The sequence below is a fragment of the Apteryx mantelli genome, chromosome 6, assembly GCF_036417845.1.
Source record: "Apteryx mantelli isolate bAptMan1 chromosome 6, bAptMan1.hap1, whole genome shotgun sequence".
Lineage (NCBI taxonomy): Eukaryota > Metazoa > Chordata > Aves > Apterygiformes > Apterygidae > Apteryx > Apteryx mantelli.
The window spans coordinates 20,471,110-20,498,909 of record NC_089983.1 but is presented as its reverse complement, the minus strand read 5'-3'; the positions used below and the strand labels follow the sequence as shown (position 1 = coordinate 20,498,909).

General features: G+C 37.6%; 1 protein-coding gene across 1 annotated transcript in view; it reads left to right on the top strand.

Moving 5' to 3' along the window:
- GULP1 (GULP PTB domain containing engulfment adaptor 1) overlaps nucleotides 1-27,800 on the top strand; it is a 150,602-nt gene that overhangs the window by 41,177 nt on the left and 81,625 nt on the right. The window contains exon 2 of the mRNA XM_067298955.1: nucleotides 17,582-17,702. The gene's annotated coding sequence lies outside the window, so the exon portion shown is untranslated. The remainder of the gene's footprint in view (nucleotides 1-17,581; nucleotides 17,703-27,800) is intronic.

The following is a 27,800-nucleotide window of genomic DNA, read 5'->3' as shown; positions in this document are numbered from 1 at the left end:
CTGTTTGTTTTTTCTCAAAATACTGTTTGTCTGTCAACCTTTTGTAAGGGCTGTTAAATGAAACAGGTGAGCACTACTTTACTGCTGATGCTACCACTGACTGTGGTGACATTGAGAAGTTACCTGTTCCTGCTCCAGGAAGTCTTAGCTCAGCTAGCTGCTACTTAAACTACATTTACATGGACTTTTTTAATCCTTCTGTTTAGTGTCTTTGAGATGCTACTGGTAACTTTCAGGCCAGTTCAGGTAGATGTCATGAACCAGTCAGGCCATTGTGAGCTCTTCTGATATGTCTGGTTGTATTAATGCTATTTGAACCATAGATTTGAGGCATTACGAATCATCTGTCTGGAATAATTGATCACTAGGAAGTCTGCCTTCTGTGACATCTGTGAGTCTGAACTGCAAGTGTGTTGCTGTTCTTGCATATTTGCAAGAGATGGTGAAGGTATAGCATTGGTAGAGGGAATGAGGTGAAACATCAAACACATCACATAAGCGATCTTTGCTTTGTCTATATCTTAATGAAATTTGTTTCTAAAGTACAGCCATAACCACAGTGTCTGCTTGCAGACAAAGTTACTGAAAAACTGGATGACTAGAAGAGATCCATATTGCAGTGAGAGACTTCTGCTTATCAGAAAGAGAAGTGAGAAATGCCTTCACTATATTGAAAAACTGTGGTTAGTAATGGATGCTTTCATTTGGAGGGAGACACATAACAAGAATCATTCACTAAACCAGATGCTGGATAACTTGCTTTGGAAGGGAGGCACATGTTTTTAACTGTGAAGATGATTAATCTTTTGAATAAACTGCTGATTGGGAGCAACACTGCAGACATCCTTTGAAATATTTAAACTGAGACTAAAGTTCTTGCTTTAGCTTTTCACAGGTGGAAAGTAGATGAAGTGCAATGGCCTGTGACAGATACAGCAGGTCCTTAAATTTAGGAATGCTTTCACTTCCTAGCTTTATGCTCTTATGTGTTGTTGACTGTGTGTGCAAATGGATAATACTTTGCTTAGTATTATCTGAAATGTGATCTGATGTGGGGGTCCAGATATAAGGTCCCCAGACCGCCTTTTTTTGTTACCCACTCGTTGAATGGTGTAGAAGCCTCGGCTGTCTTAATGATAGACCTTTAATAGTTGGCTTCTCTTTGATTTATGCTTCTTGCTTTTAGCAGTTTTTCAAAAATTCCATTATTTCCTTTGCTGGTATTTGGGAAAAGAGCTATTTCTTAGCATTATGACAGGTACAGATTCATTTTTTTCTATTTTCTTTTCTTCTAATAAGCCATATCACAAGAAAAGTTTGGCCCTTAAGTTATTGGCAATTTTAAGTTTTTATTATTTACGGCTTCAGGTCTCACCCAGAAATGTTTGTGTGTTCACAATCCTGTGCCACAGGGATCAAACTCAGTATTAGAGTGCTCTGTAGCATTTATTTTTTGTACTATAGATACTTCTCATTCTTATGGGGAAAAGCACAACTATATTCTTTGCACAGGATTTATGAAATCCAGGGGATGGAACATCTTACATTAATTACCATTTTTCACACTGTGGGTCGACTTCATTCCCCACTATGTGTATTTTGTTGTAGTAAAACGTTGATCTGAGAAGTTCCTAAGTGTTATTATCCTTTAAATTAGAACGTTTTAGCTTTAACAGCAAAACCAACAAGTTAGGAATGTTAGCCATGATCAGGTGACTTCTTGGTTGTTGCCTTGCTTTGAGGTAGAATGACCACTGTGCTAATATTGAAGTGTTTTTGAAAGACTGTTTCAGTCTTCTTTCTGTTCTGTGTTTTATGTTTGCATTCCTTTCTAAGAGCGCCTAGGCAGGAGTACTGACTGGAAGAAAGGAGGAAATAGTTCTTCCCTTGGGGCAACTGAATCTGCTTATGGGAGAGGAATTTCCAGTGACAGTGTGACACCTGGCAAGAGCTGCAGAAAGTCACAGCTCACATAGTGTGTCAGAAACTGCGCTGAGGAGCAGGAGGAGCCAGGAGGGCCCCAGACACAATGAAAAGTCCTTAGGGACTAGAAGTGGCTAAGGTTAGTTTACAGACTCGCAATCCTACTGACTTAACTCAAACTAAGCCCAGGAGCTGCAGGGACACAGTGGGCACAGGAAAATTTCTGTCTAAACTTCAGTGTTTTATTTTTGTTTGACCAATCACTTGGAGTTTTCTTTTCTTGAGAGATTTATTTATCACAGCTGCTGTTCTAAAAAAAAAAAAAAAAAAAAAACCCAAAACCAAACAGGCTTTTGAGATTTAAAGCCCCTGGATCATTTCTGGGGATCTTGCTTTAGGAGAGGGTCTGGACAAATTCACTTGTAGCTCAGACCAGCTAGGAGTCCTACCAGCATCATACAGCATCAACAGCAGTTGAGTAGGAGCAGTGAATTCTAATACTGGATGATTTGGGCAACAGAGGCTCTAATTGCCATGGGCTCTACCGGGAGTTAAATGAATGGCAAGAATGGCTGTGTGGAATCAGACTAATGCACTGTCTCTATGCTATCCTGTTTGCTAGTGTCCTAACCATCTTCCTAATAGTTTGTTAGGGAAGAGTATGAGAATAAGTAGCATGCAGAGCCTCTCTCTCTTAGTGATCTGTAGGTCAAGGACTTCTTGGACCAAAGATGATTTCTTCTGTGTCTAAGGGTCCTTAATGGAATTTCCCACTCATAAGGTTGCCCAGATGCTTTTTGAGTACTTAAATTTGGAGCACACAAAAAGCATAAGCTTTTATCTGGGCCCAGGTTAGAAACTCTATGTGAATGTGTACTGAATGCGTAGGGGGAACTTGCTGTACCAGTATTGATGCAGTTGCCAGACATCAGTACTGAATTGTTAATTTCAGCACATGGATCTAAATTGACTGTTTAACAGGTTTTGAGTATATTTTTCTGATTTTCTCAGGAGTCAGCTACCTGATTAGTGGACATCTGTTCAACATTTTAGCACAGCAGCTGAAATACATAGCTAATGTATGATTGTAGGTACATATTCCTTAGAGCTTGCTTTGAAAAATGCTGCTTTTTAATCTTAAACTGTGTTCCTGTTTTAAATCATTGACGGAGTGTGTTTGATAATTATGTTTGAAGGCTTGTAACTTTAAAAAAAACAAAAAACAAAAAACTCTCAAATCTTATTAGTTAAATGCTATATGGCTTCCAGAAGAATGATGTAGGAAAGCCTTTGAAGGGACTTCTAAGAAGGAAATTGAATACATAATGTAAACTGAGTGTCATCCCACTTGATAGAAAATCCAATGAATAATGTGATAGTACATAGGTATCTTAACAGCTGTGGAGCTCGTAATTAAAAATCAAAGCAGTGATACATATTTTCCAATTCTGCACACATAAGTGACCAGTTCTACTTAACTTTGTAAAATACGCTATACTTTTGTAGGAGAATGCTGTGGGAGGCATGCAGAATCTTATAGGATTGAACCCATAAAGTTTGATTTTTGAAAAAAGTAGTTGCTAGAATTCATTTCCCTATCTATCAGTGTCATATGTAAATATAAGCTTGAACGAGATTTATGAATTCAGAAGATTGGCTTATATAAACTTGAGAAGGTATGATCTTACTTGGATTTTGGAATATTAGAACTATATGCAAACTTACTGTTTGATTTGCACTTTTCGGTAAATTTAAATCTCTTACAGATGTAGTCCCCAAAATTGTAACACGGTAAAAAGGTGGAGTATGTGTGCTAGAGGAAACAGTGAAGAACTTGCATTCCTGGTCTGAGGGGAAGTATTTTTGCAGAAATGAGATAGGGAAATGGGTCTGCAGCATGGTTTTTAGATGTTTAATATGTGAGCAGAGATGTCCAGAAGTCTTTGATAACAAATACCTTACAAAAAAAGGGACCAAACAGAATTTATAGCAAATGCTAAAGTTAGATGCTACTCTACTGACAGAGTTATCCAGAAAGAAGACAAAAATTATTTGGCAAGTGTGTGTTATTGATGCATCTTTCACAACTGATGTACTGGCTGTGGGGAGGGAAAGGGGGTTTGGATATCTTAGACAATATGCAAAAGGAGCTAACTAAAAGAATCCCTTGATTTTTAGAAACCCTACTCAGAATGGTTGTGTTGAGGGAGGCAACATCATATATAAAGTAGTAAAAATGCCTCAAAAACCTACTGTGCAGAAACTTTTTTCAGTGGAATCCAGGCTTTTCCAGTACAATTCAAGTCACTGTCTGTCCACTTGAGCTCTTATCACTTATGTGAGCTGAGTTTTCATGGTGGCAGTTCTAACATCTGTCTGTCTTTTATATGATCACAAAGTCAATATTTCCTGGAATAGATCTGTTGCTCAAATCTCATCACCATTTGCTTTTTGTTTTCATCCATAAAGAATGTCCTACTTTAGTATGCTTGTGTATGGTAGTGATATAAATTTGATACACAGAGGTGTCCTTGGGATTCTGGTCTGTTTACAGATCTGTTTTTAAAAATCCATGTTGGCTGGTGGTCCAAAATTAGTAAAGCTGTGGTACTTCTTTCTTCTACAAATATAGTAAATGAAAAAAAAAAATTCAAATGAAGATACCTTTATAAGGATTATTAACATATTGGTGTTAATCACTTAGTTTTGTTAATAGTCACATACCTGTTTAAAACAAACAAACAAAAAAAACACTTATTGGGCTTCAGCTCATCAGCATCCTAACTGAAAGTATACTTAGTTGGCAGGAAAAATTCCCATTGAGTTCCCCCTGTGCCCCAGCTACCTGTCAGGGGAGCTTAAGCATTTAACAGGGGGCTTAATGACTTCAGTTGACATCCAAGGCATTTCCTACTTAGCGGAAACTGATAACCCGGGGTGCATTGATGTGAGCTCTCAAGAGGATTTCACATCTCTTTCCACCTTACAATCAAAGTGTCTTTTCTTTGTTCATCTAACAATCTTGCTTAGGCTTAATACTCTGTTAGGAAATCTGTAGGAAGCCTTGGAAACCTTTCACTGTTGTCTGGTAATAAGGGTTTGGGCATGTGTGCGTGTGCATGTTCTTGAGTTTCAAGAGCTACACTTAATGTGGAAAAGAAATAATCGGATGAAATGAGGCTAGGGTATCTTTCTGGTGTTTACCTTCCCATACTGATGATACCAGTAGCATCCTGGTATCAACTTCTGTAGTTTCTGCAGTTCATTCTTCACTGGGCTAGCTTCTTCCCTACTAGCCTGGTTTGACTTAACTCAGTAGCCAGTAAAGTAAATAAAACAAGTGAGAAATCTGCTATGAGACTCAGAAGCTCACTTCTCTGAAGGCTTCACTGTTGTAACTTGCTGCTTTCGTATTCTGCTAGTCTCTACTAAATATCTCATATCCTGGATTTTCCCAAATGTACATATCTTCATGTTTTTCCAGTTGTGCTGCATTTCTCTTGGCTTTGACTGTATGGTTATTACTGTGCCTCAGCAGAAGGTCAGCTGCTTTTCTGCAGTTAAATCCTGGGTTTCGTATACTGGTGGTTGAGGTCTTTAGGAAGAAATGTCTGTTTGCAGGTGGACTATGCACATGCATATATAACCTCTTCATAATACATTTAAAAATGCTATCCATACTGTTCTCTATAGGACAAGAATGTATTGTGGCTTTATATTTGACTGTTATAAATGGTAAGTATTTGATCTCTCCACTGAAGGTTCAGATTGTTCCTAATATGAAATCTAAAAATACAGACAGATTTTTTTTTAAAGTAATTATTTCCTAGAAAAGCAAACATAGTCAAAGAAGGCAGAGTTCGAATTTCTGCAGAGTCATTGGAGGGAGCTTGTGTTGGGTCCAGAGAAAATCCCCTTTGAGTTGCCCTCCCCAATATCCCCTTGGAGCTGGGCTCATGTGGGTCTTTATTATATCCAGGTCTAGTGGCTATATCACAGTCACATCACTGGCCTTTCCCAGGGTCTCTCCCCTGGAGATCCTCGGAAGTGATTTTACTTGGGATAGTTAGTAGAGCTAGATTTTGGGATTAAAAATAATGTCTCAGTAGAGTAGCTCTATCTACTTTTGGTTTGTAACATTTTACTATGCAGATGTATCTCTGCAAGATCTTTGTTTTAGTTTTTTTTGCCACTTCGAAATTGTTCTTTTGATCATTACACATGCACATAAGAATCGTCAGGTACAACTCAGTATACTGAAATATTAGTCTTTATGAAACAGTGAATGTAATATTGTCTTTGAAATTTAGGAAACAGTAGCAAGACTATAGTTCTATAGTATGACCTGAATTTTACTCGTACTGATTTTTGTATTGTGATCCTATTACAGTGTGCTTCCAGGCATGAAAAAGCAATGCACATCTTTAAGAATAGGACAGAAGATCTAGCAACAGTCTTGAGAAAAGCAAAATTATACTGTTCAAACTAGTTTATCAGACTTTAACTTTCTGTAGCACCAACTGGCAAAGCAAATGGCTATAGGCTTGAACCTGTCTTTCTTTGAAGTGGACACGTCTGTAATAAGCAAATAAGAAGGGATGTCCTTTACTTTTTTTTCTAATTACAAATGTTTAGTAATCATAAAGTTACCAAATACCAAATATATACCAAATACCAAAGAAATACCTGATAGTTTTTTCCAATCAGGTTTGGAAAAAGGAGTTGATTACTGTGATATAAATTGTTGGGAGTGCACAAGGATTGATTCAAATGTAAACCTGGCAAGAAAAAGCTGAGGGACTGAAGTTATGATGTTGCAGAAGTTACTGCGTTGAAGTATAGAGTAACAGTACTGGTTTTGTGTATATAATGGTTGCCCCTGTATATAACTAGTGCTGGATTTGGATCTTTACAACAGATTTGTGCCTAGAAATCAACTAGAAGCAGTATCTTCCCCTGTTTAGTCAAGTGTTTGTCAAGCATGACATCACCAGACCTCCATAGTAAAATACAATATACTATTGCAGTTGTATTTAACTGGAATAGTCTGCTGTCTGACAGCAGCAATAGCAGTCTTTTGCAGAGCACAGGGTGCAAAGAACTTGGAGCAATCCCATGCAGAAATAGGGGGGTTACTGAAGGCATCAGTGTCTCATCATCAGTCAGTATAAGCTATGACTTCTGTCTTCTCAACAGAGAGACGTTTTAACTGGAAAAAGAAGGGAGGGAGAAATTAAAGGTAGAACACCACTATGAAAGAAAAAAGTGGTTTAAAAGGAGGGGGGAGAAGGGAAGAAAACAAGACTGCAAAACAAGCACTAAAATCAGGATGCTTCATGGAGATAAATTTAACAAGAAATATGAACATGAGTATGAAGAACTCATGCAGTAACTAGTTTTGACTTTCTATAAAGGCAATTTGCACCTGTTTTAAGAGTTCAAAACAAGATTTAGTGGAAGAAAGGAGCTGTACCTTATCTTCTCTCCTAATTAATTCACTGCATATCTTCCCACTTCTACAACAAGCCAGACTGAATATGCTTGCACTGATACTGACTTCGCCAGGACCTTGGCTTGTTAAGCCATTGCAGTGAGTGCTGTGCCCAAACTGAGACAAAGCCAAATACTATGTTTCAATGGGAGACATTATCTAGACACCGGAAAGAAGGGTAAAGCATATTGCCTGTGCCTGACTGGGATTGTTTTGCTTCATTCCAGTGCAAGTGGGTTTGCTTAAAATTCTAGAGAATATCAGTGGGGAATGTGTCTGTGCCTGATTTTGTATAGGCTTTTTGTTTTATTTTTTGTTTAAGTCATGGCATCTTATTTAGAAAGAGTAAAGGGGGCCCATTTGATGCCTCTGAACTACCTTGGACGTGAGAGATGGGCAAGTTAACTTGCATCTGTATTAACAGTTTAATACGCACTTAAAAAGTGTGTATTTTTGAAGTGGTAGGTGAAGTGATACTTGCTGATTTCCTAATGGACATTACTGCAGTGGAGTTAAGGATAGGGGAAAGAAGAAGAGTTGTTATTTTGTGTAACTGGAGTCAGAAAGCAACCTTCCAGATGCCTGTAAATACCACAGAATGCCTATTATTTCACAGGAACTGGTGGGAGTTGCTTATTTTAGTGATGTGTCCCTGGAGAAGGATAATGTATGACATCAAATAAAACTGTCCTGTAACCTTTGCTTCTCTGAATATCTGCATTCACGTTGACCATAAGATCCCTATTTAACTATATATGATGTTAAAAGAATCTTGTATGGAGTGCCATGTTTCTTGTATTACAGCATCTGTGATTCATTTTGCTTGAAACATTTGACTGTCAAACATTTAAATTCATCTTATTAACAGTTTTGGTTCAGCGATAATTATTAAGCTTCTTGTTGTATCAATGTAAAATAATGTATTTATTTCACTAAGATTTTGGCTTATCTTTGCTTTACGTAATGAAGTTTGCAACACAAAGTTGGAGTATATCTGGTTTTAGGTCACTGATTACAGCAAAACAGGCTTGTGTCACAGAATGTGCTTAGCAAATTGAAATCTTTGAGAGAGCTTTTAGAAATATAGGAGAAAACTGAACTTGACCATCTTACAAATTTATAAAAAACATTGTAACTTTATCTGATGTAGTTGAGAAGCCTTTCTAAAATACTTTGAAAAGATAATTGTCATACTTGTTTCTTGCTAAAGGACTTCTAGCATTTTGTAGGTACCTCTACAGTATACAAAATAAACAATATGTTAGATTAAGAAGTGAATCATGAATTATCTCTGAATATAGATCGGTAGTCTTGTTCTTTTGTATTGTTTCCCTCTCCTTTTCCTGTATACAGTCTATTTATTTACTTGCACTTAAAATATCCAAAGACTGAGATTTCATTTAACCTGCTGTATATAACCTTCTCTACCAACTTAAATGCTAAAAGGATTTTTAATTTAAACAGTAGATTGCCTATATATATTGTCATGCTATTCACCACCTGTGTCTAATAGCAATTAGAGTGCATCTTAAAAGAAAGGGGATGTCTGTCTGGTCAGGGCAATTTGAGATAATGCCAAGGAAGTTGCCGTAGGTGCTAAAAATGTCATAACTCCAGAGCTCCCAGCAAATATTCAGTTTTGTGAAACTTTAGTTTTTTCCCTTTTGTTGTTTCTTTTCCTTTCTGGACCACTTCCTGAGAAACAGGATGAAGCATCCAGGATGAAGCTGTGTGATACTTCTAATGTGTTGCTATGGCTTGCATCAACCAAGCCAGTTTTCTTTAAGGTGGGTGTAAGTATCTGTATGTGACACTATTGCAATATTGGTATAATCCTGGGAGTCTCAGTGAAGCTCATAATACTTTCTTCCTGCACTGCCTCCATCCACAAGGGCAGTCATAGTTCATGTCTTACTGTTTGGATGCTTCTTGCCTGTAATTGAGGACAAAAAGGATACAGCCAATGATAGATTATGATATTATGTTTAACGCCTGGAGAATACTCAAGTGCAGAGCAATGGTGAGGCTTTAAAAGCCATGATCACTGTAGAGGGATACTATTATAAATTGCAATGTAATGTCTTATTTACTGGGTACCTGACATATTTTTATTTTCTTGAGGCTTCATTTTCTTCATCATTCCACTTAGCTGCCCAGCTTTCTTACTTTTTATGTTTCTTGCCTATTTCTGTTGTGATACTGTCATAACATAAAATAAAAAAGAATCAGAAATAGGAAATGCTATTTTAAATCCCTTGAATTCTGCTTCCAGAAACAATGCTTGAGGTAGCATGCAGGGGAGAAGGGTTTTGATTTTGATATTGTCCAAGGTGCACAGGAGATTGATTCACAGGAGAAGGTCAGAGTTGTGGGAGGAGGATGCCAAGTGCTCTGGACAATTCCAGTCTAAACTGAATTACTCAAATAGCAAGGAAATCCAGGCTGAGGTTGAAGGTCTGCATAATGGTGTGCTTAGGCCTTTGCAGGGAGGCAGCAGGGATGTAATCAACAGTGCTTTCAGGTGCAGGTCTGCGAAGTAGCAATAGGCAGGAAGTGCTTCAGAAAATCTGTAAGGACACAACTTTTACAGCCCAACAGAGACTTAGTCATGGGAATTTAATGTACAAGACCTGGAAAACCAATCTGAAAGTTCAGATAAGCAAGCTCTCTGAGAATCATGTGACTGGTAGCAGTATTCATTATATAATATCAAAATATTAACACTGGGAATTGTTCCTGACTCTGAATAATGTAAGTTCTGTTTTTTAGACAAAGAGACTGGGTCACATTTCAACTTTTTCTGGGAGCTGAATGAATCTAACTGATGCCTGAGAGCCCCACGAATGGTAGGCTTTCATATTGGCAAGTGCCATCCTGACAGATATTAGGATTCTGCAGGATGAAATCACTCCATTAGAGTTTTTTTTGATGGTGCTCTATAAGTTTTAGTTGTAATCAATGTAACTTCTTTTTTACTAATTGAATGAATACTCAATACATATTCATGTGCAGATGGCAGGCGCTAATCCCTGGACCCTGCCAATCCTTTGCAGTTGGGTGAGTGTCAATGAACAAAATTCTCTAGCTGTAATAATGAAGGCATTTTTCATAAACAGTTGTGAATGTTACTGAATAACTGTTGACATCACTTTTATTCATACTGAGTTTCAATAACAGCAACAGTTAAAGTAGTTAAATAATCTAATTTATCATAAGATAAACATTTTCTTTTTGATAATTTCTTTAAGTGGGACTTTTTCCTCATATGAAGGGATGCCATTGTCAGTTACCCCAAATGTGATTGTATATTGGTGTGTGGCCACTACCTATATTATGTTTAAAAAGATATCAGTTATTTGGGATTGAGTATCATATGCTTTGGAGCTGTTAATAATCTGCTTTTATTTAGTGTTTGAATTTTATTTTCCAGAGATAACAGTTCTATTAGTTTCATTTTCTTTTTATATACATTTGTGCAAAGATTAAGTCATCACAAATTATGATTTCAAGGGCTGTGATGCTCAAGTTACTCTTTTATGCAGTTTTAGGCCACATCAATTTAGGCACACTGTCATCTGTAACCCAACCATATTTAAATAATTTCTCATAAATCACAAATGTAATCAAAATTGTATTACTAGATACAAACACCTCTTTTTAAAACTGGTCCCAAATGAGTAATTTGTCAAAGTATTTAAATAAAAATTGCCATCCAAACAGGAGTAGAGACCAGGGTATGTAAGTGCTTTCTTCCTTAAGTCAGTTTAAGAGACAAACGGATCACAGGTTTACAGAGAAAGACTTGAATTCTGATTTTTCTTGTCTTTTTAATAAGACTACCAGAAATAGAGAATTTGTGCTGAGATCAGTGTATCCAGCTGCCTACATATATTTCTGTGAATACTTTGTGCCTGACTGTGGGGGACGTGGAGGGGCAGGCCTTGATGTCATTCAGTTCTCTAGATTTTCAGGCATTTTAAATGATGAACCTATCATAAATCTGAGATACTAAAATTTGGTGCTTATTGAAAAGCATGAGCTTAGTGTCCCTCTGTGACGGCAACTGACCTGCATGTCTGAAACTGGAAATATGTTTTTACATCTAAGGAGGACTGTGAGGATCAAGGTAGGATTGCCTCTGCTGTGAATATGTTTTGAAAACTGACATAGAAATCCCATAAAAAAAAAAAATTAGGACATGTGATGAAACTATTGTGGTTGCTATTTTCAAATAATCTGCATCTATGTATTGGGGTTTAGACTCTAGTAAAGCCTAAAAAACCACAGCTTTCAGGAGCGAATAATTAGGAAGCTTTACAACCTGTGATAGTTGAATCTAGGCATAACCTTACATTTCTATATGCATGTCAGCTTAGTAAACTGGAAAACTCCTTTCTGGCCTTCCTCACTCAACACTAAGCTTTATTTACTTAACATACTAAGCATAAGATTGCCCTTCTTGAAAGGAAAAGAGGCCTGTTACTGGGCCTGCTGCCTATCAAGAAGCCATATAGCCTAAAGAGAACTTTAGACAGCATTTCTTCAGTTTGCCTCTGGGTATTTTGGGTGCACTGTCAGGTTTGGTTTTGGAACTTCTCTGCAATCATAAGGAGATTTTCCTTGCTCTTGTTGGAGATACTGTAATGGGCATAAATTAAAAAAGTAGGAATAAAAGTAGTTGTTGCACCCTGTGACAGGGCTATATACGTTTCTCAGTTCTGTGATCTCTGAGATCTTCAAAATATTTAAGCTATATTCTATTTTGATGTTTCTTCACTGCTTAAAAATGCCTGTATCTTAGTTTCAGCTTTGCAAATACATTCTTATCTAATCTATTTTATCTCATATAAAGTGCAAGCATTGAACATGTCTAATCTGGAAGTTTACTCAATCCTTTAACTTTTTTCATAGTCCCTTCCTTGCAGAGAGGAGAATGTGATTTTCAACTACAAAAGTCAGAACTTTCCTCCCATCAGAAGCACTCTAACATCCTGCTCCCTCAACTAAGCTTAAGAGAAGAACCTTGTTTGGATTTTGATTTTGGTCTGCTCTTTTTTATTTCCTTAGAACCTCTTATTGCCCCATCAAAGTTCTGAAAGCTTCCTTTTTTAAAGCTATATAGACAACAGGTTGTTTAGATAACCCTCTTGTGCAGAGGTTTCTTTTCTACTTGGAAAACAGCTGCTGTTACCTAATCCCTGTTATAGCTACTCCCAGATTGTGAAGAAATCAAGAAACTGCCCTTAATCTGCTGTGTCTCCTTATTGTATGGTACTAATGCAACATTGATATCGCACAGTGGTTTTAATTCCTCTAGGCCCTTTCATCTTTGCTTTCTCCCTCTTCCGTCACCCACCTCAGAACTTACTCTAGGCTTTTGCACATTAGCACTGTGATTTAGTCAGGATTATATAATACTACTACACAGATCTAATTTTTAATAAAATCTAGATTGTCAATAAAAACACTTGAAACAAGTTACTTTATCTTTGGCCATCAGTTTACGGATATGTAAGTAAAGCCCATTATAATACAAAGTACATAGATACCTAAGTGTTGAGACAGAAGAATTTTAGCGACATCTAAAAGCAGTTTTCTTTGTATATCTGTTGGACTGGAATATCTATAAGAATTATTTTCAGGACTCTGCATAAGAAGAAAGATATGAAGTAATTTATGAAAGAAAGGATGAAGTATTAATCACATTGACTTGCAGTAAGAATGCAACAAGGGATCTATCTATGAACTGAATAAGGAAGATGGGCAGGGATGGGCACAATCCAAGTTGGAAAAGGGATAGTTTGGGAAGAATTTATCCCAAATGAGGACTATAAAGGCTGTGGAGACAATCTTCCAATAATCAGGTGTGGGTTTGGGATTTGTTTTTGGTTTTGGGGTTTTTTTTTTGTTTGTTTGTTTTATTATTATCATATAATCAGGATTATAAGTGTATTTGTGTCAGATGTGCTGTACCTGACCACAAAGAGCAAGCATGGTTATTCATCCAGGAGTTTTTGAAGAGCAGCATTTAAATGAATTGGAACATTTTGCACTGAAATGATGTCAAGAATACAATACCTTGAACAGATTTTATATCTTGACTAAAATGCTTATCTTGCCTTCTAAAATTAGCATAGCTTAATGGAAGCTATGCTTCCATTGCAAAGAATGCAAAGAAGTGTCTTCACTCTCTTGATATTTGAATAAAAATGGAGTATTTAGGGAGAGTTTTTACTATACCCTAGGACTTCTATAGTTTGGATTGCGTTTTAATAGCTGGGTTTGTCTTATGCATGCTTTGCTTCCCATGTGTTATATTTTGTGCCTAGTACTGCCCGTTCATGATTGCTAAATCTCTTACATGTGTAAGTAAAAAAAATTTTTTTCATTTTTATGTAGTGTACATAAAAATATTTTAGTGATATTATTAAATGAGGAGAGATGATGTTGCTTAATGTTACAGATACCATTTTACCAGGTACGAACAGCCTAAGAGCTGCTGCTGTACTCTCAGACAAACTGTTGGCTTCTGTAGGAGAACAGAGCTCAGCAAAGGGGCTTCCCTGCCTTTCTCTAATTCCAGTTTAAGAACTTCTCTGCATGATTTCTGTGATGTCTGTGCTTTGATAACCGGTGAATTGCCTTAATTTTTTACTGCGCATCTGTGTCCTTTGGCTGAGAGGTGCTGTGTAAATGTAATTCTTGAAATACTGGTTGTGGTACCTCTGGACAATGCAGTGTGAACGCGTTTTTGAATAACGGTTTACTGGCAGGCAGCTGCGTCAGCTGCTTCAGTCACTACAGGACAACTGGAGGTAAATAAGAAAGAGCAAAGCCACTGGGCCAGTGGTTCCCAGTTTCATTGCTCCCTTCTGATCCCTTCTTCAACAATGCATTAATAAATGATCCTTCTAGGGAGTGCTAAAGCCTTTTCTCTTGTTTTGCTTTTACTGTAGAAACTGCAACTGGAATGCTGTTGTTACTCAGTTACAAGAGAAAGTAGGGAGAGGGAGGCAAAGGTGTTTAAACTTCTTTTTTGATTAAATGGGATCTGACTCTCGAGTGAGATGCTAAACGTATTTAAGTGTGGTTCAGACCTAGCTTCAGACTTTATTTCCGGATCGGTTTTTGTGTCAGTAGACAGGAAAATGTTAAAGTTTAAAACCTGAATTCTCAAAGGGGACCGAGTATCTAGAGCTTCTGTTGTCTTCCAAGAGACAGGAGGTGCTCAGCTGTGCGGCTTCAAATAAAACCAGGCAGTCATTACATGTGGAACTGGTTAATGTTTTTATCCTTTTGGCTTGAAAGTCTCAAATGGTTAAGTGGTACATATATGAAGTAGAATCAAAAGCATGTTAGTACAAAAGCTGAAATTAGAATTTTCTACCTTTTGCCTTTTTTCTTTAAGTGAAATTTAAGAAATAGAGCATCAGTGTAGAGCACTTGCTTATCAAGTTCAGTGCTGTCATGATGACGAAATGGTAGAGGATGTATTTCACACTAAATCAAGGGAAAATTCTTTGTATTTTGTAAATCCAAAACATTCTCTTACACAAATGACCTTCAGCATTTATTATCTTGGTATTCCTATAAAGACAGGATAGAAGCAAGTGAAATATGTGAGCATGATGTATTACATAAATAAAAAAATTGGCTTGGCAGAATAACAAGATAGTCAAATTATAACGTTGTGATGCACTATGCGGCCTGTCAGAAAACTCCTACAGAAAATGTTCCTGATACACTAACACTCTGCTTTTATTCTAGTAGTGCACTAGATCATTAGTTTGGTAGCTTTGGGGTCTTTTTTGGACATGGTAACTATTACAGGAAGAACAGTGGAAGGCAGAATGCCTTCTTGCTAATTAGAGAAGGAAGGGATGTCTGTTACCAGGTGAGAATCATCACAGAATGGTTGAGGTTGGAAGGGACCTCTGGAGATCATCCAGTCCAACCCCCCTGCTCAAGCAGGGTCACCTAGAGCACGTTACACAGGATCACATCCAGGCAGCTTCTGAATGTCTCCAAGAATGGAAACTGCACAACCTCTCTGGGCAGCCTGTTCCAGTGTTCGACCACCGTCACAATGAAGAAGTGTTCTTTTGCGTTCAAGTGAAACTTCCTGCATTTCAGTTTGTGCCCATTGCTTCTCGTCCTGTTGCTGGGCACCATTGAGAAGAGTCTAGCTCTGCTGCCTTTACAGCCTCCCTTCGGATACTAATATGCATTGATAAGATTTCCCCCTTTCCTCAGCCTTGTCTTCTCCAGGCTGAAGAGTCCCAGCTGTCTCAGCCTTTCCTCATAGGAGAGATGCTCCAGTCCCTTAATTATTTTAGTGGCCCTGTGCTGGACTTCCTAACAGATTGTGTGCAGACAAATTTGTAGGATGTCTCCAGGCTAAAACAATTCAGGTGTGTCTATGGATTTGGGATGTGTTTTCCAACAGGCTGCGAAGAACTAATAGCAGGGTAATAACAAAAGTAAACCTGTCCTGAGCACTTTTGAGTGGTTTCTAGTTCTTACACAGTCAAAATAAATTGTTCTAGCTGTGGCTAGCGGTAGCAGGTAGCAGGACACAGTAAACCCTTCTCAGCCTTAGCAGATGTTAATGAGCCCTTCTGGAAAGGGTAAGCTGAGGAAAGGTCAGTGGTGAAAATGGGTAATGTTATCTTGTTGAGTTACATTATGAAAGAGTTGTGTTTTAAACTATCTCCTATTTATTCATTATTCTATTTGTTCTTTATTCATTGTATTGGAGTATCAGGCTGTAATTATTTGTATTGTGGTGTTTGCTGTAGCTGAAGAGCCTTTGATATTTGTGCCTCTCAGTGTTGTAATTGAAAAATGAATTTAGATGTCTTGCATACAAGAGCTTTACGGTTCTTGAAAACAGATTGACTGTAAAAAATGTAAATGATAAATCAAACCGAAGGAACTGGTCAGATAAGATGCTAAATACTTTGGTGTTTGGTCTGGTTTTACTTGCCACCATGACTTAAGAAAAAGGGAAAGCATCTAATTAATTGGATTGCTTTAGGTGAAAATCAGTTGAACTAATGAAAAAATTGTGACAATTAACATGGGAAATGCTACAAGATGGGGAAGGACTGCATAATAAGACTTGGAGTGCTTTTTTCCTTAAGGAAAAAAAGCAACTAGTGATTTCACATGTCAGAGAAAGGGGAATGAAGTAGAGAAACAAAGAAAAACAAATTGAAACAAAGAAAAACAAATTGAATGAGTTCATATTTCTTGCAAAGATGAGTTTTTTACATTATGGCAGCAAAAACTAGACCAGTGAAAAGAATGTCTGTATAGAAGATGTAAAGTCATTTATAATTTTATGGATCAGGGAAGTAATATTCTCTTGCTGATTAAGTAAAAGTTCTATTATGTAAAGGTCTTTATCTCAATACCTGAAAGCTGTTAACATTCAAGAGAGTTGAGTGGAATGGTATAATTAAGTATCTCAGAATGAATTATCAGAAACATCAAGAATTAAATTTGTATGGCTTGTCCAAATGTTCAGCAAGGGGGATAAGAGTATTTGAAAATCATCGATAAATATCTTGAAATGCAGAACACAGGCTAGATACTTAGAAGGGACAATGTCATGTTCTTCTCTGGTAAAATCAGAAACAGGGAGCAAGAGCTGATGTCTTTGGCTCCTTTTTCTATTGGAGAGTGGGCTTGAGCCTCCTTAGGTTGAACCAGGACAGGATGTCATTTCTGCAGGCCAATTTCCTAGCATCCTTTGGGGCAGAGTTTTCATTTTTTTTTATTATGGTGGGACTACTAACCAACTTCTCATAAAGGAGAAAACTTTGGTCTAATGCTGCATGCATTTGCACATCGCATGTTTAGTGGTGTTCAAATAATAAATGGTCCATTGTTCTGTGTGTTAAATGGTCTTTTTGTTGGTATAGGGCACTTCTGGATCAGGGAGCTACAGGAAAACCTTGGAATCTGAATGCCTATTGGAAGATGCAGTTCTATTGCTTCCAGCATTTTAGTCAGAATTCTGTTGGAAAGGTCTAAATCAATTGAAAGGTTTTAGTATGAAGTGTATTTCTATTAAGCTGTTTATATTAGAATTCTTTAAATTAGAAAATTTCTTTGTAATGCACTAGTTCACAACTAATGTGTTGTTGTTTCTTTTTATTCTAGTACATGAGAAACTATAAAGCAGCAGTGACAGAAATTCAGAAATGCTGACAAATGAGTGATTTATTCTACATGAGAACAAGTGCCTGCTCTATTCCTTGGCAAGAAATTTGAATGCAAAAGGGTAAGCTGTTCTAATTGTTGCTGTTAAGGATTATGCAAATATTTGGGTTTGTTTTTTTTTTTTTCATTTGAAGGATTTCTTTTCCCCTCTTTTTTAAGATAGTGGAATGAATGATTCAAGTCAGAATTTTTTTCAAGTGTTTTTAACAAAGCCAAAAGGCTAAGTTTAGAGCCCCTTCCGGGGGGGCGGGAGGGGAGCTGCTTGTGTCCATTTCCCCTATTCATGAGTACCCTTGACATGAAGTCAGCCCTTGAGTATATGGCATATCCAAGTTGTTGACCCAAAGCGCTCTCAGCCTAAGTTACTGTGTTTCAATACCCATGCTGCTGAGGGACAGAATAATGCCTGTTGATATTGCTATTACCCATTGACCAAAATCACCTTTTTCCTTTTCTTTGAGATGGATGCTGTTTTATGACATTGACATATTTATGACATCTCTTCCTCTTTTCTTATGTCCCTCCCTTCTCCACACCTGATCACTCAATATTTACGTTCAAAACACCACTAAAGTTCAGTGAGGTTGCAATCTCCCTGCTTCTCCTCTCTAATGTACAGAGAAAGCTTTGCCTGGCTAAAGGAAAGCAGCAACTGTGAAGTTTCCACTGACTTTTTGGAGACTTATGTAATGAAAGAGTTACTTGTGCAGGTAGTTATGGTATACTTCTCTAAAACATTAAATAATAAGCTGAATTCTTTGTAAGTATGGGTGGGGAACTAGGATCCTCTGAAAAATTGTTTCATTTAGCTCAGTGTTATTTGAAAGGAGGGTAAGCTAAGTGTTTAGCAATTTTTTCTTGTTTTGATATATATGGATAAACAAAAGCATGTGTTTAACAAACAATTTAAGGGTTGACAAAACATTTTCCTTGGCTTGCTTATTTCAGTTGCAGCCATGTGTTTTAGAGCAAGTACATGGTATTTTATTAGACTATAAATCCAAAAACCCATTCAAGTACCCCTGAGAAAGTGTAAAGTTCAATTCAGTTTAGGCTGAGTCAGTCAGCTGATGGTGCTAGCTTTCCCAAAGATTTTCTTCAATCTAACACCAAGATGGCTATTACTATGATACCATAATAGCATATCCTTGTGAAAAATACTCCCATAATATCATTACTTCTCAAAAACATATAGCTAGTTTTCATTTCCCTTCTGATCTCCACTGTGTCTCTTGATGTTCTCAACCTAGCAATTTTTGGCAGATTTGGAGCACTCAGAAATCTTCCTCCCCTCTATTCCTTTATCATATACTCTCAAATAAGTGAGTCACCTGCTCCTTCGGCAACTCGTTATTTTTAGTTCAGCCGTTCTTCAGAAGGGATATGCATAATAGCATGCCAAATGGTGTTACCTGCACTCTGATAAACGCATGTTAGTGTTACTATGCATTCAAATGATGCTACAGCATTCTTAATACCATGGTGTTCACTTTTTAAGGTGGTTTCAGTTCACATTTTTGTGGGTTGTTCAGTGTTATTTTTCTTGATCTTAATTTTTTTATTACTTGAAAAGAGTGAAAAAGATTTGGAATGTCTGAGGGGGGAGAGTGCTCTTCAGTCTTTAGCCGCAGGCCAGGTCTCAGGCAGTATAGGTGGAAGGAAACTGCCTTTGATAGGTGGAGGCGTAAGAGACCATACTAAACAAAGAGTCGACTTTTAGCAGGCATTTATAACCAGACTGTTGAATTACCAGACTAAATCTTTTCTTTGCATGTTATCTTTTGCTAAAAAGCATTTTAAAAATGATTTCATTCAGGATTTTTAGAGGCTAGAGGTGGTGTTTGTTTTAGGGACCAAAAAAAGTTAGTAGCTGCTCCCTCCTCTTGCAGCGCTTGTCAACTTGCTTCAGAGACCCTTTGTTGTTGTTGTTGTTTTTTAATCTCGGTATTGGAAATTGTATTTTAGTACAGGGGCTTTTTGTGTTGTTGTTAAACTCCTTAGGAAGTATTGTTGTCTCATAACCTAGGCTCGCTTTGAGGAGAGCATTCCTGAATTATGTGAGGATTGAGAGGAAGCAAGATATTTCTGCAGTTTGGTATTATTCTGGGCACTCTTTGTTTTAGAACTTTTTTTTGTGTGCTGTCATTTGTATTTAAAAACCAGATTGATCTGGACAAGGTTGTTCTGTGGCAAAACTGCTGAAAAGATTCCTTATGTAAGAGAAGAGAGAAACTCCAAGAAACAGGACTTTCATCATTATGTATACGAAAGGCAGACAGGGGCTTGTCTAACAATCCAGCTGAACCTCAGGCTTGCCGAAAGCACAACACGGTACATAATAAGCATGTTTTTTTTTCAAAATTCTACAGTTCTCAAGTGTTCTTCAAGCAAAAAGGTGACTGTTACGAAATGTTCAGACAAATTTTTTTGGCCTGTCTTCCACATTATCTCTAGGATATCAAAAAATTGTTAAATTGTTCATTGCTCATTTGTTCAGCAAAAAGTCAGAAACCATTACAGTTAGTGTTGTATTAAAGCAGAAACTTTCTTCCTTGGAATGAAGGAAGGGTGTTTGCTTTGGGGTTCCTGTAATCTTTTTAGGCTGTTTTTTAACTTTTTAAATAAGAACTGCCTCTTTTGAAAAATTTTCTTTCAGTATATTGGAAAGAAAAAATTAATTTCAGAATATAATCATGTGGACTTCTAAAATCTCCCTTTCTGTTGTTTTTCCTACTCTCCTTCCTAATCCCAACCCTTTTTCTAGCTGAAATTATTTGCAGAATTAACAAGTATCAGCAGTTCCCTCAAACCTTCTGTTTTTCAGTAAACTTAGTATAAGTTAAATGGAAAAAATACAAAATTTATTATTGCTTCTTCTGTCCCTTTTTCATAGCTGTTGAGTCTCAGAACTTAATTAGCCTGCCTTTATGGTACTGTTGCGAAATAGTCCAGGTGGTCTGCAAATATTAATAATGTTTAAAGTAAAGTTCCTTAGATTTGGAATTATTGCTATGGCATCCTGCTGTAGGCTGACCAGGGATGACTTCAGTTACCCTTGTTTTTTCAAGAAGTCTGATAGGGTGGGGACAGGTTTGTACTGTGTAGGTTTAGGACTTTATGCTATTACCTCCCGACTCAATCTGGGACAATCTGTGATTCTCCTTCCCTGGCTGCTTGGGCTGGAAGGCTGAACAGCTGTGGCTTTTGGCATCCTTTCTAAAATAAAACAAAGGGTACCTAAGTCTGTGGTGTTCTTCCATTACTTCAGCAAGAGTTTGTATTCTGAAAGGTTTTTCGCAGTGGGCAATTGAGAACCGAGGGGGCGAAAAAAGATAGTAATTAAAAAAGAAAAATCTGAGTTTGTCGCTTATGGAAGGATCTTATAGCCTGGGACCAAGTGGGAGGGGGTGGATTCTTTCATTCTGACAACATCAACTAAAAATTTCTTATGTATGTGCTGGGATACCTTTTTTTTTTTTTTTTTTTTTTTTTTCTTCATCCCTGCACCTTCTTGCCTGAAGGAGCTCCCCTTCCACAGACAGGGGCAAAGCCAGACCCACTGAAGAAAAATGCTGTTTACAGGACTCATTTCCACCAAAACATGGAATCATCTTGTAGAGGTAGATATACTTGAAACAAATTTAAGATGCTTAGAAATTTTTGTGTAGCTTTTGCTGCTTTTCAGCAGGTTTGTATAGTATTTGGAATTCTGGAATTTAAAGGCAAAGCTGTGTTTACATGCAAAGTCCTCTTCCTCTCTCCCCCCCTCCCCCTTTAAGAGCACTGAAGTCTTTGGACTTGCAAAGGTATATGTAGTTTTGGTGTCCGTCACTTACTGTGGGTAAGGGAAGGCTGTAGCATTGTAAAGTTAAATTACATGGAATATGCACTGACTTGCACACACAAATCTTTAAGGCAGGATTTGTCATTGATGTTACCAAAATCTGATGTTGGCTGGTGACAGAATCTAAAAACTCCAACTGATATAACTGATCAATATATAATTTTTTGCTTAAAACATTTAAAACCATTTTTATGACTGAACAGTGATCTGAGTAAAATATATTAAGATGGCTTTCAAGTAGGAGGGTGGAATTATGATACACAATCTGGATTTTGAAAGTTCTGCCTGTAGATCTTTAAGCATAGAAGAAAAGCAGTTAAGATCTAGTCTTAACTGCAAGGTGTGTGCCTGGTTGGGATTTTTTTTGCTGTCCCTTTCTTGATTCGAAAGGGAAGCATATTGCTGATCTGTAGATGCTGCTGGATCTTGTATTTAGGGGATATAGCAATTTCCTGTGTACCAGAAAAATCTGACCATGTACTCGGTATTGCTGATGATGATCTGCTTATTTAAAGCACCATTTCTCCCCTTCTCTATTTACGCCAAGCTGCTGCCATACCTCTCTTCTGCCAGCCACTGAGGGTCTCTGTTTACCCTTCCAAACACCTGGACCGGTACCATCCCTGGCTTTTTTGGTTCCCATTACTGCTGTGGCAGCAGCAGTGGCAAGGAGCCAACCTGTGCTGCATCCAGCTGAGTCAGTGTCAGACTGGCTCTGCCATGTGCCAAATTCCAGCTTCATTGCGCTTTATTACCTTGCGCCACCTGTATTGCAGGCATCCTCGTGCCATTTGGAAGCAACTTCCAGTTTGATCCCTGCTTTTTAGAGGGACATTATACTTTTGAAATTTTGCAAGTGGTAAAGTTTCTGCCATGTTTCTAATTACATTCTTCTTTATGGGCAATTACCCCCTCCTCTTTTTTTAAAACCTGCTTCTCGCATTATTTACAGATTACATTAGATTATGCTGTTTTTAGTTCAGCACTAGGCTTTTAGCATCACTGAAAGTCAAGCAGTTAAATAATTTAACATATTTTTATCCTGTAAACTATTTTGCAGTATTAAAATAAATGGGCTCATTGCAGTGCCTTTTGGACTAATGTGCAAGGACAGACTCTAATTGGCCTTCAGTTTAAGGTATGATTGTGAGATATAATTTTAGCTGCTTTACTCCTGCTATTTTAAATAACCATAAAAACTGAGGACTCGCGTAGAAACAAGGGATTTATCTGCACCAAGATCTGCTCTGGCATTCAGAAGTGTCAACAGCTAGGGAACCTACTTGATGCGATACACAATCAAGTCTTGGATGCCCTAGTGCATCAGTACTCCGTTCTTCATAATCTAAGAGTAGCATGGATGACCCTATCCATGATGCAAGCAGTGAAATGGAGTGACCCTCCCAACCGCTGAGGCTGCTCATCCAACCTCATAGCTCAGTGCCTCATCCTTTCTAGTTTGTGAAATGTAAACTGCAAGTGCAAAGGTGACATTCAGAACTAAACCTTGGGCATTCACTGAGCTGCGGTTTGAACTTCCTTGCCATGGTATCATACAGTTTTCACTTCAGTTTAACTTTCCATGTGTCCCTTTCACCTCTGCGTTTTCTTCATTGTCAGTGTATTTAGTAACATCTTCCTAATTAAACTTGCATCTTCACACCACGTGAGATGATTTGTGCTGTCGCTGTACTTTCAGCATTGCCTATGAATTATATGCTTGCCTTGGTGTTCCTAGTTTGCTGTGTTTCAACAGTGTTCTCGGAGCAGGGACCTGCTACTCTGTTTACATACTGACCAGTGCAATAGAGGACCTTTCTTCCTGGCCTCTGGGAATGTTGTTATAATAAAAATGACTTAAGTACTATTCTGCATGGTGAATCAAGCTGTATTTTGAATATTTTTGTTCTGCATTCCTTTCTCTTCTGCTTTGAGCCAAAGTAGCAAGACAGAAGTGGCAGAGATGAAAAAGAGCCATAGCTTTGGGATGCTAGAAAATAGGCAATAGTTGGTTATCCTGGGATGCTATGGGTAGAGGGAAAAGAGAGAAAGATTCCCCTGCATATCCTGAATTCCAGATAATTATGGAAGCCCTGAGAAAGGAAGGCTGTAGTATCTACCTTCTACCCTCTCTTGATTCTTCTTTTCACTGCCTGACAGTGGAAAATAACTCACACTTTGTTCAAAATAAATTTTAAAAAAAGATCAAAGAGTGAAAAAAACAGGGTAATGCCTTACAGTCTTTCAGTTGCATCATGTCAGCAGCCTGGCTTTTGCATTTTAACTGGACTGAACTTGTTCTACACCTGTAGTTTTTACTTCTGGATAGTTCATAAAAGTGTAGCAAGCTGACACATTCCTCTGTTAATTTTTGTGTCGTTAGCAGCAGCTGCTATCCAGGTTTTCAGACAGTGCTATTCACAATTACAGAAGTTATTGTAGTTTGTATCTGCTGTGGTTTTATTATACTCATTACATAATTCCGTTTGGTGATATTAGAGTGGTCAATATTTTCAGTACTTAGAAAGATTTTTGTATATATGGGAAGGAGAGAGGGAGAGAGCTTTCTCAAACCAAATTATTCTTATTTGAGAAGGAACTCTGTTGAAGAAAGCTTTGAATTTGGGAAGCCACCTGTTCCCTGGCAAATTTTGCCTTTTTCATCTTCAAGGTACTGCGGGCATAACCTATTTTATTAGGTCTTCCGAATGAGGGACAGTAATACCTAAGACGGGTAGTATAGCTCTAGTGTATTTCTGATCTTTATTCTTTATAAACCTCTCTACTGAAGGACCCAGAAATAATTGGTTATTTGGGGATAATAAATGACACAGAAGTTCCTTTGAAGTGTCTTTAATTAGCATTCTGATCAAAATGCCAGACACATGAAATATCTTTATTTGTTTTTAATCTAACCAGAAAGAGGACTATGAGATTGGGTTAAGTTTGTCAGAGGGCCTTCATCACTCGTGCCAGCAGAGTGACTACTGTAACCTAAAACTTCCTATCTTTGTTAGGTTCTTGGAAAGAACTATTTTACTATCTACCCTTCTCAATATGGGTAAAGGGAGAGTGAAGGTTGCCACTCAGTACTTGGAGGTGTAAATATGAATGCAAGTACAGCTAGAATTTGGGAGGAAATATTTAATCGCAAGTAATCATTTGGTTTCCAAGTGAGCATATACTTAAAGGTTAGATTGGCAAATTAATCCATGACGGTACTGCCATACATGTTTCTTTTGCTCACCCTTCTGTTCAGGTGTGGTTCTGTTACTGTTGTGTTCAAAAGCATGAATCTATGAAACTGGAACTGGATGATGATGGGGTTTTTCCCTGGTGGTATTGAACGTTTGTGTCATAACTGCATAGTTTTTCACTTCAAAGTAAAATATAATTTAGGTAGGGAGAATGGATTTCTTAAAATTGTGTAGGTCTTTTGTATGTCTGTCTGTCTTTCTCTCTGGGCCATAGAAGAGAGTTGTGGAAAGTGCTATAATTCTGTTTGCAGACTAATTGCCACGGAGGTAGCTCTCAGGGATGAGCTGCTCAGTTTTCCATTATGTGTTTGCTCTGCCATACTGGGACGTTAATACATAAGGCTCTTTGAAAGCATATCTGCCTGGCTGCCCTCCTGCCTTTTGGTAGCAGTTCTGCCAGCAGCTCGGGGCTGAGAGGGCACCTGCATGCGATGGGCGCTGCACGACGCTCTATGAAGAATTCTGTTACCTGTGAATCATGACCCAGCTCAGTGCTTTGCAGCTTTATTAGGAAGGCAGTGAATATTTTGTGAATTGTCATTCACATTGTATTTTAACAGATTCATGAAAAATGGTGTTAATCTTCTAAAACTACCAGTTTTGAGTCTTACGGTTTTGTTCCTCCCCTCCACCAAGTTCTGCAAAACTAAAACTTGCATTTGCTTGAATATTCCTCTACAACTCTGAGGTTTTTTTAGCTTGTAGGCTTTTTGTGTGTGCCTGTGCACCATGCAACTGTTTTAAAGTGTTTTCTCAAAGCACAGTGCATATTTCCAGGTGTTTTGTTCCCAGCATCTGATTCCGTGTATTTTTACATATTCTCTTGTTTTTAAATATGCTCTGCCCTGTACTGCTAAATGGTAAGGGAGAAATATGTTCTCTAGAACCTCAGTCTTTGTGTCTTTAGTCTCCCATCTATAAAATGCAACTCTGACTACAGAGTTGGCAAAATCGCATAGTATTATGTGATTAAAAGGACATGCCAAATATTATGATGATGGCAGTTAAATAGATATTTAAGAAGACCGGGTAACTGAGCCAGGTGATTTCCTACTGCCTGCAATTGCCATAGGGCTTTGACAAATAACTGAGCTGAGCTACTTCAGCTTAGTGAGTTTCTGTTCATGAGATAAGCTGTAAAGTGTGTGCATGTGGCTTCATGTCAAATACAGATAAAATGTGCTATTTTAACCTTCAGTGGAAGTGGTAACTTGTTAGTGTTTCAACTCATTTGTATGTTTGACCAAAGATATGTGTGTGTACTCGTAGAGATAGTTTTGTTCAACAATTAGATTTACAAAAGGCAAATTTAGATATCCCTATTATTTTGGTTTGGGGAGTTCTAGATCTCTTTGCACTAAAAACACACCACATAGAACTGACTTTCTACTTGGAGATATCACAAGATTGTACTGTTATATAGCTTGGACTTCACTAAAATCTAGCACAGAGTTTAGTGGTGGATATAATAGAGCATATGAGCTTTGTTCCTGATTTTTACAGTGGTATTTTGTACTCAAACTGTGGTGCTACTTGGTAGATATCTTCAACAGCGGAAGTCCTGCTTACTATGACTTGCTGAAGAAAAGTTGCTTGTTTCTCTGGCTAAAGTCTACTGAAAAAAAAAAAAAAAGTTCTCAAATTCAGCTTGTTCAAGAAGGGAGAAATGACAGTGTCTGCTAGCAGCTTTCCTGTTGTCACTTACGCAGTTCTATACAATCTGCAGACTGAATTTCTGAGTCTGGAAAGAGTATAGGTTTGAAACTAGGACAATACAGAAAAAGCAGAGAGAGATACCAAAGGGTGGTGTTTGTGTGGCAAAGAAAATCGTTTTTACTTTGTGATGAAAAGCGCAGATAATGCATTGAAGTAACAATTAAAATAACTTTGAATAATGCATTTTAATGGCGTAATCACAAAACTGGCGAATCAATAGATGAAAATGTCACAAGTGAGGCTGTTCATCACCCTGAGCAAAGTGAAGATTTGGTTTCATGTGAATGAATCTATTCAGTGCTGAAGACTATGGACATAATGCCAGAATGTAAACATCTAAAAAATTAATTATATTTAACATAAGTGGTGGGTGGATTTGAAGATATGTGGATGAGAATTCAGGGCAAAAATGCTTATTTCATGCAAAGCAACACAGGGAAGATGCATACAAAAGTGTTTTGTTTTTGTTTTGTTTCTGTGTTCTGCTTTGTTTTAACCAAAAGAAGGAAAATAACATGAAAAGCAGGTACTCTCCTTTTGATAGGAAACTGTAACATTGCAGATCTCTATCTGACTACCAGGCAGTTAGACAAGTCTGCAAGGTCTTAAGACTGCAAAAGCATTAAATATAGCAGCAAAGTATTGAAAGATAAGATTTTCCTTGAATGTAATAGCTGTAAAAAAGACAGTGTATTCAAAGGTTCATAATCTGAATGCAGACAACAACAGACAGCTGGAGAAAATTCTGCAGTAAATATATGGTTATTCTTTACTGAGGCATAATCAGCCACAATGATATATGTAAAATGAAGAAAATGAGGAAATTGGTTATATATTACTTTTAAGATTAAAATTGTCTTTGTAGGGTCTACTCAAAATAATTGAGCCAAGTTCAAGGTGTGATGGTGAATCGCTTTTCCTTTTTATTCTAGGCATTTGGAGGAAAATTACTTAAATGAAAAAAATGAATTAATAAAAAATGAAAATTAAAAATTAAAAAATAAGATTGTCCTTTGACCAAGAACCTGAACAAATGAACTATCCTGCATTCATCGGAGCAACGACAAGGAATGATATCAAATGGCATCAATATCAAAAGCAATCATTTAGCTTGGATGGTCAGCTAGGACCGTCAGAAACACAAATACCTGTTGCTGTGAAGGTTCCCAAAAGCACGGTGGGAAGAGTGAAATAACTGTGGAGCTTCAACTAGAGTTAGGGGTGAATACCAGAAGGATGTACAAATTTACAGTGATTCACAATAATACCACAGGTTTTCTTAGTTGATCCTAGCTACATCCTCAGTCATAGTGTGAGGAATGGGCCCATAACATTAGTGCAA